This window comes from Numida meleagris, chromosome 1, assembly GCF_002078875.1.
Source record: "Numida meleagris isolate 19003 breed g44 Domestic line chromosome 1, NumMel1.0, whole genome shotgun sequence".
In the NCBI taxonomy this organism is placed as follows: domain Eukaryota; kingdom Metazoa; phylum Chordata; class Aves; order Galliformes; family Numididae; genus Numida; species Numida meleagris.
The window spans coordinates 90,222,001-90,237,396 of record NC_034409.1 but is presented as its reverse complement, the minus strand read 5'-3'; the positions used below and the strand labels follow the sequence as shown (position 1 = coordinate 90,237,396).

Here is a 15,396-nt window from a genome sequence, read left to right as displayed (position 1 = left end):
CCATCACAGTTTTCTTTATAACACTGTCTCAGTTGTTGGAAAACAACTTAGGAAGAATCTGTGGACATCTTGCTGAACAGAGAGGAGAACAGCAAACATCAGGGGACAACAATCACTTCCCTTGTCACATAGACAACACCAGGAAGACCAGCCTACTGCTGCGCTGGAGGAGGGCTCGGCCAGAGTAGCTTGCGTGCTCTGCCACATGCAAGTGGGTTCTTCACTAAGGGGATCAAACGCATCATTACAGCCCTGATTAACAAAGCCAATCTTTCGGTTTCATTGGTCAGACAGGGAAATCTCCCAAGTGCTAGTACTGCTAAAATAAGATCTTGTTCACTGGAGATTAAGCAGAGCCTTCTCTTTCCAGGCATGTTTTGTTAGCAAGGGATTAACTAGGAACATTGACATTTAAGTTGTTGTCACTGCGCATTTGAGGCTAAGCACACATTAATTACAGGGCAGCACAGCTCTTGGTCGCAAAGCTGCTTTTTACGAAGAGGCCACAGGGCTGCACATCCCTCCTGTGTGAGAAGCAATGGACTTGCAGGGCAGTCCAGCAGGGATTTCAGGGAACAGGAGCAGTCCTCCCCTGCAGAGGCAGCCTCAGTTAACACCATGTTTAAGTGAACAGGGCAGTTTACACTGATCACAGCTACTGCTGTTCCAGCTACTCCGCATACACAGTCAGGTATCAGCTTTTCATATGTAAGCAATGATTAGAGGTTCTTTGACTGCAGAGCCATATCCATCTCCAAGAGAAATTAAAAGAGAAAAAAAAAAAAAAAAAGGATGATGCTGCTTCAGTGAGGGGGGGTGTTGTCCTGGCACTCAGATGACAGGCAGCATTCAGCTGGGTGCTCGCCTTCCCTCCTGAAAGGTCCTCCCGTTAGCATCACGCCTGGGCATCTCAGATGACTGTGAATTAAATCAGCTCAAAACATCAGCACAGCCATCCATCAAGTCTCATTCACACTCGAGTTCAAATCTCATTACAAGCCAAAAAGGCACAGGCAGAAATTCAGTTTTGTTATTGTCCTAGCGCTTCCAGCACAAACGCATTCGAAATACCACGAGAGAAATGGTGCCTCGGCACACTGGCACATAGCTGCAACAGAAAATGCTCCTCCGGTGCAATTGTTCAGCTCCATTTCACGGAGAGAGTTGCACAGAGGGAGGGCTGCGTGGCAGGGAGAGAAACAGAAACACGCAGGCTACACAGAGCTGACAGGGAGAGCGGGAGGAGCGGAGAGGCAGGCGGGCGGGGAGGGCGGCGGGCAGGCAAGGAGAGAGGGAGACGGGCAGCTCGAGGAGAGAGGATGCCTCAACGACACCTCAGCCTCCCCCCAAATAAATAAGAGGGGAACTTCAAGAAGCGCGTGTGGGAAGGGGGAGCAGGAAAAGGCGAGGGGCGAGCAGCAGCCCTGCAACGCGGTCGCCCCGGCCTCCCCCGGCCCGGGCCGCGCCTGCCCCCTGGCGGCTCACTGCGGGCGCGGTGGCGCTGCGCGGCGCCGCCCGCCCCGCCCGCTGCCAGGCAGCACCGCGCTAATGGCGGCCTGCCCCGAGGGAGCGAGAGGTGAGGGCCCCTGCGCGGGGCCTGTCGCCGGGTTGCCTCACCGGCTGCTCCTGGCTCCTTCACAGTAAGGGTGCGATCCCTTCCCGCGCAGCCTCTGCCGCCGGAGCTTTTTTCAGGAGACGGTAGCTGAAAATAGTTGCCCAAATGCCTGAAGTATCAGAGACCCTGAACACCTCCAGGGATGGGGCATCCACAGCTTCTGTAGGCAGCTGATGCCAGTGCCTCACCCCCCTCTGAATGGGCAGGAAATTCTTCACTCAACCTAAATCTCCCTCCTTTAGTTTAAAACCATTTCCCCTTGTTCTATCGCTATCAGATGGACACCAGCTCGCAGCCCATATCAGCGGCAAATGTGAATCTGCCCCGAACCTCTGCTCACAGCATGGGCAGAACAAGGGCAATCCATAAGTTTGTCCCATGGACACGGCAAAGGCCACAACATCTGAACAGCTCTGGCTCCTGCAGCAGTGGAGAGGAGCGTCTTCATCTACAGGCATAACAAGGGGGTGGCCAAGCTATCCTGAATCAACCAACCACAGGAAGTGGTTGTGCTGTATTTTTTTTTTTAAACCCTGAAGGTAGTGGAAACTGAACGGAATGGAAGAAAAGCAAGAACATGTTATATTCTGCTATCGCCCCCCAGTTTAGAGCTTTTATCATACATCAGCGTATTACACATTATCCCTGTGATTAGGTTGGGTAAAGGCAGCCCCCGAAGGATCACATTTCCATGACTTCCTCCAGGCAACACAAGTAACATAAGAGGCCAGCTGATCCCACAGGGCAAGAACCGCCCTGGGCTAGGTGCTGGAACACTTGCCCCAAACACCAGGCACGAAGCTGACTACATCCCAGGGTGGGTACAGAGCGAAGCAGCCACCATGTGTTTACAGAGGGAGGGTGCAAACTGGCCTCCGGGGAGAGCCACTCTGCTAATGTCCCTGCAGCTCTGGGGTGGGGGAAAGACCTCCAACCGAGGAAACTGCCAGGCAGGCACGTATCTGCCATCTCCTAGGTGGAGAGGATTCAGAGCTGAACTGTCTGAGCCTATTAACTGCTGCTGGTTCCTGTGGATACATACTGGCACACTGGTTTACTGCAAATAGTCTGCTTCCATCTCTAATACTGCCTTCAGACCTTTAAGCCCAGCCCTGTGAAACACCCTTCCCACTACACTCCACAGTGTCTCTCACTGACAATTTTATTTTCATACCGGGAGACCTGAAGGGTGGTTTGCAGTAAACTGAAAGAACTGTGTACATTTGCATGGTTGCATAATCATGTTATACATGGATCTTTCAAACGCAGGAGAGCAGAGCGAGAAAGAGGAAATCAGAATGTCACAAGCAGGAGCTAAAAACCAGATTTCTCCATGAGATCAAGGAGTAGATGTAAAGTCAGTCAGATGGAGAAATGCCTGAATAGCTCTTCCAAACAGCAAGAGTTGCAGGCTTAGCTTGAAACATAAACAAAGCAAGATGTTTCTGGGGGGCTGGGCAGGTTTTGTATAAACTCTATTTCCTCTTCCATCATTGAAACCGGATGAGAAGAACAGCCTGTAGCTTGCATCTTTTGCCTCTCTGAGGGCTTACACGGGGCTCATTTTCCAGGGCTGTCAGACCAGGACCTTTCACAGACACCATATTCACTGCACACAAAGAAAAATCACTCACAGACATACTGCTGAATGAGAAACTGAAGCTGAGAAGCAGTACTATGCATTCTGGAATATGCATATATATATATTCTCCTCTTACTAAATCCTGATTTCCCATCATTGGAAGCTTTCCCTTTTAGATTTGTCAGTGGCCTCCAGCTAGCACAGCCCCCAGCCTGGGTCACCTGAAACGCAGCCCACAGACAAAGCATCACCTGAAACATAAATGCTATGAAAAGAAAGTGGCAAATTTTCACAGAAATGAATCATTCTCTTAAACAAGGGAAGCTGAAAACAGCAAGTGTAGTGTATCTTCCTTAAGGATGAAAAATTTACCTTGGAAACATTGCCCACCTCTCAGTTGCCGTGAAATTGCCACCTCACCTCCCTTACTGACATCAGAATGCATAGCTGGGTAACAGAAGGGTGAGAACGTTTCCACAAACATTTTGTGGTCCAGTTTGTTACTCAAGTACTGCTGCAAATTTTTTAGAATCTAGGACACATGTTTTGAAATGTTTAAACATCTGAAGAATTTCTCAGCTGCTTCCTCAAGTGTGAAGTCAAACACAGCCTATCCTGCAGAAAAAGGGAGAGTGGGAGGACATGTTTTTTTACATGTTGTACCTCCTCGCCTCCTTTGCACAGTCTGATTTCTTGTTCGGAGTAGGTAATAAGTACTGTATTTAAAGGAGATCTATCCTCAGCCAAAAAGGATGAGGGAACAACAGGTGCCCAATCTGAATTAACCATCTTACCCTTAGGTGCAAAGCTGTCATCACAAACCCTGAACCCGTTACACAGAATAAAAGGCTAACAGGAGAGGCACAGGAGTGCCTTCCCAAACAACCTGCAGCATATGGCAGCAAGACCCTGCAGGATTTCCAGTGGCACAAAGCAAGACTGCAAGGGGCTGGCTTCCCTTTCACACTTGGGCCTTTTTGCAGCATTCTGAAAGTGTGAAGAGGCAACAGGCAAAGTGCAAACTTGGCCCACTGTGCTCACATTAAATTCCTTGACACAAGACATTTTGTGCGAGTGGGATAGCTGTCAGACACTGCCTCTGAGGACACGTTCCTCAGTGGACTCAGGCTGCTCAGAGAACCCTGGATGACTCTTCCAACCTAAGCAGCTTCCAATTACCTGTCTCTGTGCCACAGCACTAGATTCTGCCTGCTGCAACTGCACCATGAAGCACGGGCGTTTATCTCTACCTCCATGCTCAGTGTAGACACAGCTTAGCTAAATGCATCTTCTTACAACCTCATGCTCCCAAGAGAAACACTGAAATGTCTTAGACTGCCAATAGCCCCAAGTGCAGGGCTGAGAAGAAAGCAGTGCACATTGTTGTGAAGGGGAGAGATACCTGAGGTACCTGTAAATTCATTTATTCAGGTTCTGGAAGCAGGCCAGGAGGCACATACAGATGCAGTAAGATAGCTGCAAGCCACTTCACATAAAACTTGATGCATTTGACACTAAAAAGGATGGGTCTGAGATTTCGCAGGAGTACATTGCAAAACCATTGCTAGAGATGTGACAGGCCAAGTTGTGTGCAACACAAAGATGAACAGGACATTTGCACTGAAGTTCCTACTAATTTTCTGGTAGATATGTTCAGGGGAGGAACATTACAGCATGTGTTCCAGCATGAAATATCTTCCTTTATGGCTCGGACTGTGCTGCATACACCTCATTCACTGAAAGAAGGATCAGGTATAAGTGGAGGTAAGGTCAGAGCACAGCTCTGTGAGAGACCTTTTGAGGACAAGCTGCTACAAAGCTAACATCCCAGCAAGCTCATACCATGCCCCAGGCAAAGGCTTCACCTGAAGTCACAAGAGGGAAGAAGTGAGGAAGGAAGGTGAATTGGTTTGCTCTGAACTGCACAGAGGTTTCTCTTCTACTTGTGAGTGAGCATATCTTCTGAATCACAGCCATAAAGCAGGTATGGAAGCCCATAAGGAACAGGCTCAGTCCACTTAAATCATGCTCTACATGAGGAGCTGCTTTTGCTGCAGCAGATCTCCAGTCAGGAGAGCTTCAGTAACAGCAGAACGTCCCAGAAGTACTGAGCTGTTTGGAACTGCTCATGGCTAAGGCTTACATTAGGAGAATGCGTACTGAGGAATCCACCACACCAAACAGCCATAGAAATCCTCCCCACTGCAAACTAGCCATCCTGTTATTCATGGTACATAAGTAGTGTAAACACCAACAGAGAGCTACAAAATCAGCATAACCCTTGACAGACAGCAAGACAGAATCCAGGCCAGGATAATACAGTGAAATAGAGCTGTGTGATGCGCCTAGTGTAGGAAATGGTTTTCCTTTTTGAAAAAAAATTAACTAGTATAGCTGGAACAGAGGCAGACAAATAGCAAACATCTATGAGACAAACTGCCAAGGGAATAATACTTGGAGTACTGGATCAGCTCTAAAATGAGAAGTTTCAGTCGTCTTTGCAGTGATGGCAATGTGGAAAAAAACAGAAAGAGCAACATTGGAAGGACAGGTGGCATAAAAAGCCTAGGGAATTTAATACAGTTGTCAAGATTTGATTCCTCACTTGTACAATGACTATATATTTTTTGTTTAATCTATGGCAAAATAGATGTGAAAACATAAATTTGTAGCTACTGGGAACACCCTGTAGAAAAAAAACTTTCTGAAAGTTTCCAAACTATGGGCCAGAGCTCCTTTGAAGTGACATTTAATCAAAAGAAAGAAATGGAGCCAGTCAGATTTTGTTCAGTAAAAAAGGGATCCTATTGTTCTAATGTTATTTTGTTTCAATGATGTTTTGAGAAATTGGCTCTCTCTGGTTTGGATTTTTAAAGACTGGCATAGGGCAGATACAACAAATGAAGAAAGCCCATAGGACTATAAATGGAATAGAACTGTAGTTTCCACGCTCAGTTATGTGTGGATCTTACATTCTTACATACCAGAAAAAAAAAAAGAGGCGGGGTGAAACTGTTGACATAGAGCTGAGAGCATGTTAGTAAATCTAGGGTAAGATGCATCCAAGAACACTGTAAACCCTCAAAGCTTAGCATTAACTTAAAAAACAAACAAACAAACTGGAATACATCAGCCCTTGAAATATACAGCTAAGGGGACCGAGAACAATGTAATTTTTTCTATGGTGTCACTTGTGGCCAAGCATGTGATTATAGTTAATGCCCGAAGCCAAGGATTCTACTACCCTCTTCTGCCAGCGACCATAATAATTCCCCAAGGCAGTGGGAATCCACCTCTTTCACTTATCTCTTATGGAGTCTCTCCTCTTTGGTTTAACCTTGAGCCCAAATTGCAAAATTTCCATTCTTAACACATAAATTAGTTACTTCCATCTAAATACACTTTTCAATCCAGTTTACACTTCCATCTTTACCAATATATTTTCCAAATTTCTTCACTTATTTCAATATTTAAACATCACTGAAAACATACAATTCATAAGAGATGAGCTCTGCCACGTCAAAGATCTCACGCTCACCAACCTGTCTCAATAAATACTCACATGGGTATTTGTTTTTCTTAACCTTAAGCCAAAGCAGCTCAGCTTTGTTGTGCAGTCGGTCCTTATATTTTCTTGTTTTTGTGAATTTGTATACAGATAAACAGCATTCATGATCTGACATTTCACTTTGATTGCAAGTTGCTGTAATTAAGAACCACAGCTTTATGAATTTTAATCATCAGCTGTAAGTGGTACATTATCTCTAGTTCACAATGAAAGCAATCAAGTGGACAAGATATTTTTAGAGACATTACTGTGGTAATATTACATTAAGTAGCGGTTAGTACACTATTTTCACACCCAGTGATTTCACACATTAATGCAGCTATAGATCAGCGTTAATGACAACGGAAAGTTATTTTTCAAGCAGTATGAGAAGGGTGGTTGAAAGAGCTACTGGGATTTACACTTCAGCAGCAGGAGGGGCACCACAGCAGGGCTGCAGATGAAGACACTCCAGCAGCAGGGGCCGCTTCCACTTCTAGAGGCAGAGGCGAAAGCCCCAGTTGTCCTGAGTGGATGCGGGTTAACAACAGGGGCAACATTTTCTTCCTGCCTCTTGAGAGGAAAAGGAAGACAGGAGAGGAAAAGAAGGCAGAGTACCCCGATGCTGGCACTTAACCCCGGCGCTGGTGAGAAATCACCTACCACATCTTGCCCGAGGCTGCCACTTCAGCAACACGATACTTCTCCTTTCTAGGAGGGCGCAGTGCAAAACAAATCAGAAACACCCTAAGGCTTGAAGAAAAAAGGCAGGCAGTCTGGCACATTTTAAAGATTCTGTGTATGCTACTCCACATGGATATGACAACATTGTCTAGATAAACCCATGAATACATACTTTCCTTCAAGGCAGGAGGGACTAGAGTACAAGGCACATGGCCTCAAAAGGAGCACATTTAAGATAGCATCGTCTGATAATAATTCATCTGAAGACTGCTTGAAACTAGCGCTAACAAGAAACTGTTCCGGGAAGGAGAAGTTCTTCCTTCTTCCTGGAGTCTCAGATCTGGGATAACAGGAGAAGATCCAGAAACCTCACCCCAGACCTGAAGGCCATTCTTTTTCTACCACAGAGGTCCCGTGAGGATAGCAGAACTGGGTTTCAGAGAGCTCAGAAGCTAGCTGTGCCAAAGAGTACACCACATTGCCTGGGTGCCATCTTTTGACACTTTCCCCTCAACACTGCATCTCTGTATCCAAACAGGCCAGTTCCCATATTTAGTCAAGAATTACTGGACATTGGTAAAGAAAGATTGGACCACCACAGTTTTGTGATATAGACTAGCAGTATGGAAATACTGCTTAGACTTCATGTATATATCAAAATACCACTTACAAGGTTTGCCTTATTTTTCCTTGCTTTGTACACTGTGCTTTTTATATTGTTACCCAAGTAGCTCCATCCCAAAATGATCTGAAGCACAAGCACAGGCAGAGCTTCAAGTCATGCACTGGAAATGGAATCCTACATTTAAGCAGTAGCTGATGTTCTCTAATCTAGTTATTCACTAACGGTTTGTTTCTCATGATCTTGTAGATGCCTCTAGAAAGCAGCCTTTAACTGCATTAACAGGGGCTTACAAGACAGTAAACTCACAGAAGCAACTCTGCTATACATATAAAAACCAAACAACTTAGGAAAAAATAGAATGTTGAAATAAAACAGGAAAAGGTCTGCCTGAGAAGCTGAGGAAAATACATGCTGTTAATGTAACCATACAGAAAAATCCAGTAAGATTCTTGCTCCTTACCTAGCTTTTGAGACACTACTAGATTATTTCTATGTGGAGAAGAAATTCGTGCAAGTGTTTCTTGATATACAGATGTCTTTTAAGCTCTGTTTCCCTACACACCGCAGTAAGGCGCAGGCAATTTTCCCAGCACAGATACTTAAGTCCACCTTTGGAGCAAGCACTCATTTCCCCAGTAAAGTCACATTCCCAGCTTTTCCCACTGCCCTTCCTGGCAGCGGCTTACCAGCTCCTGTCCACTGTTTTTCCAAACGCATCATTTGAAATTAATGGCTTACCTTGTGCTCAGGCTTGCAGCTTGGGGCACCTGCTTCATCTGTATCTTCTGCCAGTATAGGGGAAAAAAAAAAAAGAAAGCAATTGCTTCTTCATTAGGTCAGAGTAGGGATGATTTACACATCCATCTATGCCTGTAATTAAAAAGAGATGATGGTGATAATAGGAAAACATTAACAATAATAGTACAGACAGGATAAAGTCCATATCTGAGTGAGAACATTCTTAACTATGTACCCAAGCCTGTACATAAAGAAAAGCATATGCTTACAGCATGTGGGGCTTTCTTTCCCACTTCCTTTGACCCTTCCAGAGTCAGCTGTGTGTAAAATGCTAATTTGCCATCAGTTAGCACACATAGAGGTATTTCTGCTCAGAGAGAGGAACAGAGGGAATGGGCACCTTTCTCTCATTCCTTTGCACCAAAAGGGATTCTTCCTTTGTGCTTCTGTACAAATAGGACATGAAGTCAGTACCCTGTTTCTAATGGTGCCACACATAGATGCTTCTGAGGAATGTGTAACAGGGCGCCCAAGAATCACTAAATCACAGGAGGTGGAAAAGCACCTCTGAAAACTGTGTAGTTCAACTCCAGCCAGAGTCTACTAGAGCAGGCTGCTCAGAGCTGTATCTAGACAGATTTTTAATCTTTGTAGATGCAGACTCCATCCCTCTTCCATAGTTCAACACAGAATAAAAGTGTTTTCTTATGTTCAGAAGGAATTTCCTGCATTTCGGCTTGTGCCCATTGTCTTCTGTCCTTTCACTGCATTCCACCAGTGTTTGGCTTTGTCTTCTTTCCTTCTCCCTCATCAAGTATATATACACATCCATAAGATCTATATGATTGCTGGCTCACATCTTTAACTTGGTGTCCACTGAGACCTCCAGACTCTTCTCTGCAAAGCTGCTTTCCAGCCTCTTGGTCCCCTGCCTATACTGGTAGCCTGGGATTATTCATGTCCAAGGACAGAACTTGGCACTTCCCTTTGTTGAACTTCACAAGACTCCTGTTGGCCCATTTCTGCAGACTGTAGAGGCCCCTTTCAAAGGCAGCACAACCCTTTCAAATCTGTCTTCTTCAGAGAGCTCTTCCTAATATCAAAAAGTTAGAGGTTGGCTTAAATCTTGAACGTATGATGGCATTATCACTTGAAAATTTCAAGCACTCCTCTTAGTCATTTGAAGGCCGTAGCTACCATCAGTATGAGATCACTATATGACTCAAGGGGAAAAAGTAGTAAATCATGAGGGGTTTTTTTTTTTCCCCAAACAAACAAAAACCTTCAACGAACTGCCAAGCTTTCTATAGTGTCTTTATCTGTTCCAGAAGACTTAAATTGATGGGGGTTTTTCAACAATCTACTGAGACTATTTTTGTAACACTCCAGCTTTAAGTCCAGGAGAATCTTGGCCTGGTAGCTGTTTGGCAGGGCACCATTAAGAATTTTCTTGAGCAGATTGTCTCCCTCTAAATGGTTATGGATTTTACAGCTAGAACACGGATCTTCCACAATCTGAGTAGATTTTGCTGTTAGGAGTATCTCACGATTCCTCAGTCTTTGGACACTTTTCATGAAGACTTCAAAGTTGGAACATTTTCATTTGTTAAAGCAAACTGTCCTTGATTAAGTTGGTGAGGGGAAAATTTCATACCCAATGCAGTTACTGCTAGCTTTCCATCAAGCTGGAGAGATGCATCAAGCTAAATTTTTATAGAGAACTCTCTCAGAACTTGTATTATTCAATATGTCATTAAGGAAAATAATGAAGGAATAGAGGCTGAGCTTATTAAATTTTTAGATGGCACCCTGCTGGGAGGGGCTGCAAATATCCTGGAAAACAGAATTAGTATTCAAAACAGCTTTGATTACCTGTTAAAGTCTGAAAAAATTGTTAATCAAAAAAAAAAAAAGACATGCAAAATACTACAGAGGAGAAGCAAATTCAAATCAGAACTTCAGGGTTTAAAAAAAAAAAAAATCTGTTGTCTCACTAAGCCACTAAGTCTTCTGCTCATCAATAGCTGCTAATTATTTACACTTTATAAACTGTAGGTTTTTCCTGACAGATAAAGTACTCCTATTATTTTTTGCAGCACAGGCAGTATTAGTGGATACTCCAAAAGCTCATATCACCAGCTACAAATTGGTGATTAATCTACAGCAAAACAAAAACAATGAATGTAGCTTACAGTCTGCTATGGCCTTGAAAGCTTCTGGAATCCCTGGTGCCTGATGACCTTTTAAGATTATCCTTTTCTAATCTCACCTTTTATTTTTCCACAAACAGATACAGTCTGATGAACTTTTTCTACAGCCATCCCCTTTCCTGTTGGTGATAGCTCATCCAAGGTGGCCAAGTCCCTGAGGTGCTCTCTAGCCATCTGTTCTATAAGAACATCAGAGTAAGATGCCATGGTCTGATTTTACAGCCTGAACACCAGCCATTTAAATAGCATAACGGGACACATAGCTGCAGTGGAAGACTTGATTTCTAAAGGAGAAGTTAGTCTCTGATCACCGTTGAACTCAGTGGAACTATAATAAGGAATGAGTTATCCTAAAGAGCTTTCTCATTGCAAGTTTTTCTCAGAAAGCATGTTGCTCTCTCCCCTCAACTCATGTAGACAGCTACTGAAGAATCCAGGTGGTTCATAGACAAAAAGGTGTGCCAGACTCAAAAAAAAAAATCCTACAACAAGCAAGAGGCTTAGTGAGACAACAGGTTTTTTTAAACCATGAAGAAGTTCTGATTTGAATTTGCTTCTCCTTGACTTTAATACAAGTTTTGTATGAACCAGAAAGAACATTACAGATGTTCAAGTAAGAGGAATATCACTGTGAAGGGAAGATCCTACCCCTGGGAAGAAATGAACCAGTAATACTTTGGACACCTTCTCATCCTGTTAGATACAAAATAAGAAGTTGTATGTCTACTGCCATTTAAGACTCATCTCTTGCAAAGCTTGAGGAAACTAAACTAACTACCATTAGAAAACAAGGGTCAGTTAGTGATAATTAAGTAGCATGGGGATCTATTAAAAGAACTTTGGAAATCAATGTTTACACTATGTAGTTACAAATTAACTGCAATGGGCATTGTTAAGAAACCATTTTTATAAGACAAACATCAAATGCATGCACATTAGAAGAGTTCTGCCATGATTAGAAATCACAGCACAACTCATTTTATCCCATCCCTAAATTAGAAACTTAATGCTTCGGTTTATTAACAGAAGGAAATCCTATTACACTCACTGTTAAGATACAGAAAAGCACTCTCTCTATTTTGCAACTCTGCAAAAAGAAAAAAGTGTTTGGAACAGAGCTACTCAGTTACAGTTCAATGCTTCAGTGATTTAACAACTTGAATGAATTAATGCGTATGGAGTTAAACATCTAGGAATTCTCCAGTGACAACGATTTTCGGAAAACAAAGCAGCCAAAGCAATGGTGCTGGTAGTGACAAGTGCTGAGACCTATGGAAGAGCTAGAGCCCTCTGAAAGTAGCACTTGGAGCAGGAGCCTGCCATTTGTTGTCAGTTGAACTAGCATGCAAGAAGTTCCATATTCCATGCTGTTAAGGAGTCACTCCGTGATTCAGACAAAGCTCTTTGGGGTTCTTGGCTTGATCTGATCTCTAGCTGATCAGAGCTGTTCAGCACAAACCACTGCACCACAGCACCTCCTGGGAGAACTTCTGAAAGGCATAGGTTTCCCCAAGCTTCCCTGGGGAGCTGCATGCAGCTGCACTCAACTAACGGGCAGGGTCAAGTACACGCAAGCAGCATACTCCCAAATCAACAGCTTTGTCTCAGGTGTCCTGTCCTGTTGGCTGTGTCCTCTGGACAACTTATAGTGTGGTTAGTAAGCAGAAAGCTCGCTACTGGCAGCCACTCTGATTCAGCTACCACCTAAAAACATCGCCATATATTTGCAATTTACACCCTCCCACTGTCCTGTGGAATTTGGAAAACGTGAATCTATTTCTCCACAACACAGTGTCTGCAACAACTACCTAGAGTGATCATGAAGCCTCCCCACTGCACACCTTTTCTGTTGTTTCTTGCTGTTACTATGCACGTATACCATTTGTGAAACATTACCGGTCCCTGGCTGCAAAACCACATTAAGTTTTTGTTCAACCTTGTTTACTTATCTCACCAAACCCACATAGATGATATCAGTCTCTGCTAACACAGGTGTGACAATCCACTGCAACTGAGCAGTGCCAGACATGCAATAGACGGACACTGCCCCCTTTCTGGTGGTATTTTGACATTACTTCCCACTAGCAAGGCAAGCCTAGGCACTGGGGACCAGTTGCAATAAACTTTAGCTTGTACTAAACTGTTTTTACCCACTAAACCGTTGCTCATCAAGACATGTACACATATACACTTACATAAAACCCACAGTAAGAAGATACTAGAGTATTGCTCCTTATAATGATAGTGCTTTCCGATAAAGGCTGCCCAGTGATATGAAAATGCCTGCAGAGGACTCCACATCAAGCTGATGCAAGCCCAAGTTAACTTCCTTCTGGAGGGTGAGTGCTTTCCAGTAGCATACATTCTTCCCTTCGGCATCACCTGCATTTCTGACTATGGAGCGACTTTGAGTTGGTTCACATCACCCTCAGGCTCTAAATAGCCTTCTGTATCTTTAAATTGTTCTCCTGCAATGGGATCAGTTTTTTTCATGCCTCAAAGAAGCGCTATCTAAATCGTTTTAAACTGAAACAGAGACTGAATAGGCTGTGCAAATCATTTTCTACTAGAACCTTAATTACATCCTGCAGTGTCTCGTCCTCAGCAAACTGCTAGCAAAAAAAAAGTCTACATTTCATTTGAGAACAAACAGGGCTGGGATTTTTTTTTTGTTTTGTTTTCCTCAATTGACATATACATAATCTAGCTTGGGACTTTGTTCCACAGCATTTTTGTCAAAGGCTCTAGAGAGTGTGCCTGCAAATACTAAATCTCCCTCAGGTTCACATTCAATTTGCAAGTTATACAACCCCAGCTAAAGAAAGAGGCGTTCTGTTTGCAGTAAGGTGTTTTCCAGATCCCCACGGGCAATGGCAAAAAGTGATTTACGATCAGCTTTAGTTAATGTGGCCTCTCAAACAGGACTTAAAAAGCCTTTACAGACATGGCCTAATGCCAAAGCCTTTTCCATAGGAATACAGTCAATCTTAGTTCATATTGGTGCCATACGATGCAACTGCAAAGGCAAGTGATACAATATTGAATGCATCCCCTCAGTGAAGCAAGGGACCCAGCACCTGCTGAATCTACCAGATTCACCATCACAGGTCTGTACCTCTTCCTGTTGGTTGTTCATGCAGGAGTGACTTGATCCCTTGGCTAGCTGAGGGCTGAGTTAATGACTCCCTTTTCTGGGGGGATTCAGGGTTTCCCCAGGACTGAACTCCAGGTTCTCCTGCACTTGTTTTATCCAATCCAATTCAGTAGTTCCATATGCCCTGCAGAACTGCAAGAGTGTTTTTCATTCTTAGATTGAAGTCTCCAGACTTACTGGGTCTCATTTTGATGTGACATTTCTCAAGCAGTACTCCAATTGCTGTAATTAGCCTCCTTTGCTTAAAGCAATAGAGTATTTAATAGCAAACATCCTCAAGCCAGGTGCTGCGGATCCAACCAGATTTCCTGAACTCTACCAGTCAGACTCCAACACCTCCATAAGGTGCAGTGTTAGAGGACACAGCCTAGAGCCAGAGCAAAAATAAGCTTCATGAGCAGCTCTCCAGAAGCCACATACCACCACATACCCAGCCTCACAAGCCTCGATAACATCAACCACAAGTGTTGAACCTCAGCCACCTGTAGAGCTTTCTTCCTCCCTCCACTGAGCCTACCACTCTCATACTTGACAAGTCCCACTGATGACCAAAGGTAAAATCAATAGGAACAATCATATTAGCTACCTCACACCTATTGGAAGCTTCATTTATAATGCCTGGATATTTCTCCTTCTACTAGCACCACCTTTTTTTTTTTTTTTTAAAAAAAAACCTGCATATATACCTTTTCTAGTTCTCCATACCTCTGGAGAACTTCAGTGTAGGTAGGATGGCCAGCCTTCACTCACAGTACTGTCCTTGTCTTTATCCTGTGTAGAGTCCTTGCACTAAGGAAAAAAATCACTCTGTTCAACAGCTGCATGCTAACTGCTTGCAAGGCAGCATAAACTGGTATATAGGACAACCAGTTCCAGTCAGCTATTGAGTGAATCTTGTAAAGGAACCTGGCCCAGATGCTGAGGCTCAGTGATCCTCTCACAGCACCATCTTGATAACACTGGAGGAGAGGAAGGTAGATTAAAAAAAACTCACACTCAAAGTTGTAAGAGGTGGCAGTGATGGAATTTGGCTCAACTAATGAGCTTTCAAAGCTGGTAACAGTGTGCCACCTCAAAAGCAGTGACAGCAAGTGGAACAGGACCAGTAAAAAAAATTCACCATTATTCAAGTTCACAAAACCTAGTACTTCAATTTAGCACATAAGGATGAACTAAGGGAGAAAATCCCCCACCAGCACCCTTACACAAGCAAACAGTAGCAAGAAGAGCCAGATTATAGC

The 15,396-nt window shown here is 43.8% G+C and overlaps 1 long non-coding RNA gene across 1 annotated transcript in view; it reads right to left on the bottom strand.

Moving 5' to 3' along the window:
* LOC110401477 overlaps positions 1,874–15,396 on the bottom strand; it is a 16,951-nt gene continuing 3,428 nt past the window's right edge. The window contains exons 2-3 of the long non-coding RNA XR_002440402.1: positions 8,792–8,923; positions 1,874–3,224 (exon numbers count right to left, since the gene is read on the bottom strand). This is a non-coding gene — a long non-coding RNA (uncharacterized LOC110401477). The remainder of the gene's footprint in view (positions 3,225–8,791; positions 8,924–15,396) is intronic.